We start from the raw sequence: 6,930 nt of genomic DNA on the forward strand, positions 1-6,930 counted from the left end.
TCGTGGAAAAGAAAAAACAACAATCCCTTAGTTTAAAGCAGAGTGATAGACGTAACAGAATAGTTTTGCTTGATGTGCATGTGATATAACCATACCACAAAAGCAGCTTACCAAACAGCTTGCAGAGATTAGCTAACAAGAACTAAGCTATTCTTTTCAGAAGGTGTTATTAGCATATTTTTCATCAATACTATACTTAACAGCTACTACATAGCAGGAAGTGGTATTTAACCTCTTGTTACAATGTAACGAGATTACTTTGTATGGTTATGTTACATTCCATTCATAAAGACCCTCCTGTGTCCAGTTAATTAGATTCACTGTTTGGCAGCATTAACTGGAAGAAAATACCACAAAATGTAGTGAGAATATTGAAATTTTAAGTTTGGTTTGGTTTGGCTTTAAAGCTGTATGGAGAGCCATGTAAAATTCAATGTTGAGAGATAAATGGTATTCATAAGAATATTCTGTCAAGTCCTGCTTAAAGTTCAAAGGAAAGTTAATTCTTGGTGTTATAGTTATCTGAAATAGATGAACATCACCTGATCTTTTGAGATAAAACCAGGTGATACTATTTTTCCTTGATTTAACTATAATACTGAGCTAGAGGGGACTCTCTTACTATAGGGCTTTTGCTTTTCAGTGATTTTGTGCTTGATTTGGAAAAGAACAGGAGCAGTTTGAAGCAACTGATCCGAATTTAGAGTCTGGAATAAAACTACAAAGGAGGTGAGTCTTGTGGGATGTTGTATTTCTGTTTTGATCAACTTCCACGATCTTAAGAATTTATGTGGTAGTTTTTTTCTTATTTTCCCCCTAAAGATTTTCTGGGTTGCAAGGCAGGTGCCAGGAGTGCTGTTTGAAAGAGTCAACGATAATTAACAAAAAATAATATGAAAGAAAACCAAAGAAACTTGTAACAGCTGTATCTCCCTCTTGTAAATGCTCTAGACGCTCTTCTGTGCTTCTACAAAAAGTTTTGGAAAATAGTTAAGCAGGGGTTTATCTCTGTAAAAGAAAAGGAGGGCAGTGAGGAAGAAGAAACTAATGAAATTCAGCAGTTTGTCTTAACAATGCTACTATTTTGCTGTTTGGCTATACAATGAGCATGCCTGGCTGTAGTATTACAGGCAGCAGATTGTGTAGCAGAACAAAAGACACATCAGATAGCTCCTTTTTTTTTTTTTTTTGGCCTTTTTGTTGTTGTTGTTGCCTTCCATCCACCTTCCTAGGAACCATCAGGGCAGCTCTTACCCTCTGTATTTTTTTTATGATAACGAAAAATCTACAAGTGAACAGAGAAAATGTGTTTTCATGCCCAAGATTAAAATCTAGACACTCAAATTGGGAACAACTTGTGCTGGGATTTATTTTTGTCTTGCATGAAAACATGAGAAGTAGGTTTAACTTCTACTGAATTGCCTTTAAAAAATATTGTGGAAGTGAATTTTACAGGGTGCCTAGTTAGGTGGGAGGGGTTAAATGAGCTAAAATCCTGAGGACAGACAGAGAACAAAGTGTGCTTTACGTTTTAGGAGCGTGTCAATGTGGATTAAATCCCCAAGCAAAATCATATGCTCAAAAGGGAAGGGGATGAGGGGTGATGTTGCTGCACCACTGAGCCTTCCCTGACATTTTTGGGCCGTGGGCTGTGGCTTGCTGTGGGGTGGCCGAGGCATCATCCATCTCCCCACTGACAGCTCCTCCCAGGCAGCCCCTACCAGAGGGGACAGGCCCCTCCTCTACATGCTCCTCATCCTCTCCACTGCAAAGGCAACTTCCTGACATCGGTAGCAATTTTCTGGGCTGCTGGAAAGGTGCCTCAGTGCTGTGAGAGGGAAGTCAGGGCCAGCTGAGCTGCAGCACCCCCCAGTCTGCCCAGTCAGCGTGCTGGGAGTGCCCACCTCAGCCAGCCCAGAAACACATCACTCTCGCTTGGGCTTCACGTGCTGCTGCTGCTGGCAAATGTCTTCAAGTAAGCCAGCCTTCATCCCAGTTTCTCAGCCAGACTTCTTCTGACCTCCTTGCCCTAGGCTGGTGCCAAGGGAGCACCCAGGAAGGCCATCAGACCAGGCACTGAGCCCTCAGGAGTTCACTGTCCAGACTTTCCAGCAGACAAGCAGTGAAGTAAATCTCAGATTGCCACTGCTGCTTCCTCAGATCAATTCTTTGAAACATTTTGTTTCTGTGTTTTCAGGCTGCAAAGTTAATTTAAAGGGACGCTATCAAGGTCAGTGAGCTCAGAATTTTGTTTGACTGGCTGTGCACATTTTGCAATAGCTGTTTGAAAAGTGTATAGTTCTGTAAGTATCTCAGGACAAAGATATTTCTCCAGGAAAAGTATATGAAAGCTGCAGGTCTGACTTCATAGGCAATCCTGCTAAATCTGCCTAGGCTTCATACATAATAGAGGAAAAGCAAATTAGAATGAAAGCAAACTTCTTTTTCAAGCTTTCCAAAGGAATGAGTGTATTTAAAAGAAAAAAAATGGCTGAAGCAAGAAAAGGATTTTATAAATAGTGTACAACTCTTTAAGGAAAACCTCTTTGAAATTTAAAAACCAAACAAACATAGCAAGTATTTGTCAGTGGATTATGGGGCACTTATTGACTCCTACCATGGTTCCCACACTTCCCAGGGTCACACTTAAATAGTCTTCCCTCAGAGCTGCTCCAGACCCTTCAGATATAACTGACAAATCCTGACATCCAGACTTTTTCACCATAATTACTGTGTGCTGGACTTATCAATTAATCAATCAATAACCTGTAGGATGTATATCCTCCTATATCTGTTACAGAATCTTCCTGTTACTGTGACCTTGCTCAGTGAAACAGAATGTGGTGAAGCTTTTGAGTTCTTCACTTCCAGGGTTTTTTTAGGAACGAGTTGAATACGCCTACCTGTGTTTCAAGGGCAGCTAAGCCTCTCATCTGTGTTCTTAAGTTATAAAGACAGATTTTTCAAATGTGAACCATGAAACTTGCTCCTAATTCCAACAAGACAGCACTATTTTTTGCAGATATTCCCAGGACAGCAAAGGAAGCTGTAATATAGGCACTCAAGGAAACCTGTAACATGAGGATCATTGTCAACAGATGAGTAACTGAGGCATTTGGAGTCCTCAGCATCTGAACATCAAACTTATATAGGCCCTTTGCTTGTGCACTGTATCATATGGTTGAGAGGCAAGTTATTAAAGATTCTGTGGAGTGTGGACATTACTAACAAATTCCTTGTGGTACTTCACAAACCCCATATTGCTCCAAAAATAACTTTCCAAGTTGCAGTGTATTTTTCATGCCTTTATATACAAAACTGTGACTCTTAAAAATATCACTTGCATTGCTCCTGCTGCTCAAGAGGGTAAGTATGTTACATATACTATTTATAAGGATCAGATCCATAATAGTTTCTCTTATGCTGACATGAAATATTTTACCTCCACATATGCACAATAGTCCAGAACAGTTAGAAACAGTGTGAATAAAAACTATGAAACACTGTGAATTTACTTGAAAAGTTCCCTTTCAGTGACTTTGTTCTTTTTCTATCTCAAGGGTAATCAAACAAGATTTGATTGTAGTTTCTCTCTGTTGTAGATGTTTCCCCATTCCCCTCCCACTGCCACAACAGTGAAAGAGAGAAAACATTAAAAAAACAAACAACTTTTTTTCCTTAAAAATACTACTAAAAGAACTTCCAAAAAGCAACTTCAAAATTAATTTCTTCATTTTGTTTTTGACAACTCATATATTTAGTCATGGACTTACAACTACAGCCAAACCCCATGGAATTACTTCTGCAAATTAACGATGAACTTCCTACGCCTTTCTTACAGCCTCCTCCCCTGTGTGAGGCTCTGAGCCTCCTTCGGGCAGCACTTACCCGTTTGAGTCGGTGTCAGTGTGCAGGTGAGCCCCGGGCCCCGCTGCCCGACCCTCTGCACGCCGCTGCCCCTGGAGCTGTCCAGCCTTTGCGCGGCAGCTCCCGGCACTCAGCGCCTCTCCACCAGCAGGACCAGAGCCACGGATGCCTCCAAACCCAACCCAACACCTCTCTGCTGCTTTATACCACGCAAAAATCGGGGACTGTAAATTTTATCTGCTGGAAATTTTATAGAGTTGCATCAACCTCCCAAAGCAAGATGCTGTATAAACGCTGTGATGAGTCACTCTCTGCTTTATGAGCATAAACACTCACAGACACACACATTACAGCCTCAGTGTTTGTGCAGCCCAGGACACTCTTGCTTCAGCCACAGAGTGGATGCCTCTCACACCTTAAATCATTCCTGAAAAGGAAAGGTTCACCTGCATGGGCCTCTATGGGAAACACGCTTCTGTTTACCTTTCTGTAAAACTCTGTGTAATTATATTTTTAGGGTTTTAAAGGCTTTGTTGTATCATCTATGTGAAATGAGTCTCTGAAGAACTGATCTTAATCTCTTTCTGCAGACTTTCCTCAAGCATCTTTTTTTTTCCCCTCCAGAAGCTGTCCTAGGTTTTAGGACCCCTTCCATCTCTCCTCCCACTGGTAAGCCATTAAGCTTAAGACCAAAACACAACACATCTGCTCTGCTTACTGTGTAAAAAGATAAGGGATAACTAACTATATATGAGGGATCAATTATTTGGCTGTAATTCAGCAAAGTACAGAGTCACACACTGAAATTTAAATGCACTCTTTCCCTTGGGATTACTTGTATGCTTCAAGTTGGACACACACATAAGCAGTTTGTTGAATCAGGGCCTTAAATAGTATGCCATTGCTTAGTATAAATTATACTTTAAAGCTCATTCTAGAGCACCACAGTAAAATAAATCTTCATCTTAGCTACTTAGTACTAATGAAAAACAATATTGTCGTTACTTTTCCTATAGCAATTCAGTCAGAGAAATGTTGTACGATTCCAGAGAACGGTTAACCATGCTTCTTGATCAACCTGATAATTAATAGGAATAGAGAAAAAGCCCTGTATTTGACTGCTGATCAGGCAGCAAAGGCACTCCAAACATCTGAAGAAAAAACAGTTTGTTAATTGCTGTCTAGACAGTTTATTGCTGCAATAAGATCAAAACACAGAATACTGAGGTTTGTGGTATGAATCATGCAGACTAAACAATTGTTTTATTGCATTTACAGAGCACTTGATTTATAACGCAGTCAACTTGGTAATAAAATTCCTCCATTGTATATCCTGAATAATTTCACCTCTTTTCACATCCCTCTGTTTTAATTCTATATCAAGATGGTTTAAAAATGTTGGGATGGAGAGGGGATTACTGTCATGTATATAGAAAGTCACTTATCTCAGGTCTCTGTTACATCGTCACTGAGCATCCAGCTGAGCCTCAATCAGCTGATGGTACTGTGGATACACTGAAAAGCAGATTTATCGGGCTGCAGTCTGCAGTGAGTGCACTAGAGGGAAAGTAAGGCTGTCCCATTGCCAGAGGTTGCATTCCACTCCTCATTCAGTCCAAAGGGATCAATCAGGCAAGTGGCTTTTTTTTAAATTTAAAGAACTTTACTACTCTACAAAACTTTTTTTTTTACTGGGAGATTAATCTCTGCTTCAGTCGTTATCTCTGAGGTTGAAGAGTTTTTTCAGGGAACCAAGAAACTTTTGGGATGCTGGAAATCTCTGTTGTCTCTATTGAGCACTGAACTGGGCTAAGGGAATAGATGCATGAAACCTGAGTCTGCGCAAAGTGCCATCTTCCCCCGTGAGCACAAAGTGGTGTTGCCTGTGTCTTTGTAGAGGACAACTTTGTATTTTTTTCATTTTCTAGTTTTGACCAATTATGATCATCCCAATATCCATGAAGAGCAAAGACATAATAGCTAGCATTGTAGCTCTGGTGCAAAATCAAACCAGAGACCTGAATCTCGAGAATCCTGATTTCATAAATGACAAGCTGCAGTCCTGGTACTGTTGAGTACAGTAGAAAATTGTTGCCATTCACTTCATTGGGTCACCATAGCACCTACAAATTTATTGAACTGTTTCTTCATAAATCTGACAGTGCTGGGGTAAAGCAGGATGATGTTTCCCATTTGTAAATGCCCATTTACATAAGATTTTGAAGTAAAAACTGTTTGGATGAGTTTAGATAAGTATCTTTGACTCAATACTGGGCGAAAAAAATCCTTCTGCAGAGTAATCCCCTGATTAAGAAGATCTGTGCTGCCTCATTGTGATTTCTTTACTTGAATACCATTGCTGTAGTCGTATTTCAAGTTAAGTGCTCAGGGCAGATCAGGCCTGACTGGAAAAATATGTCTGAAGTGGAGGGTTCTGTGCATATCCACACTTGGCTTCATCACTAAAAGTTGATATTACTGATGGCCAAATGAAATAACTTCTAAAATGGCACTAGGTTTGTATCAAGACTGTTTCATCTACCAAGCTGTTTTATGGAGTCTTCATTATGTCCTGGTACTAACTGAATTCCAGAGAAATGACAGAAAATACTCTGGTATTGCTTTTACCACTGCTGTCCACCTTCATGGTGCGCAGAAATCAGTTCTGGCTTTCTCAAATATCCCAGTATTACATTGCCTCTCTGCCTTATAACTCATCTTGCAGCTCTGCAGGAAGACTAGAGTAGCTCCATTTCAAGCTGCATCTGGACCTCCAGTTTTCACCCAGGACTAACCTTCCTGAACATCCATAGCACATGAAGAGATGATTTTGCAGAGGAGAGATGGTCTTTGAGAAGCACAGAGGCAGAGTAAAAGCACTGAAGGAAGGAGACAACATGAATAAAGGAAGGACTCTGGGTACCAACCTAGACAGTGTCTGTCTTGTGATTGATCCCACAGGCTTTGTGTTTCTGGAAAGCAGGAACCTCCAGAGCACACTCAGGTGAGGAGCCTGTTGAAGGCTGGAGTTCAGCTGATGCACTCTCAAAAGAGATATATAGG

This window comes from Colius striatus, chromosome 16 (genome assembly GCF_028858725.1).
Source record: "Colius striatus isolate bColStr4 chromosome 16, bColStr4.1.hap1, whole genome shotgun sequence".
Classification (NCBI taxonomy): Eukaryota; Metazoa; Chordata; class Aves; order Coliiformes; family Coliidae; genus Colius; species Colius striatus.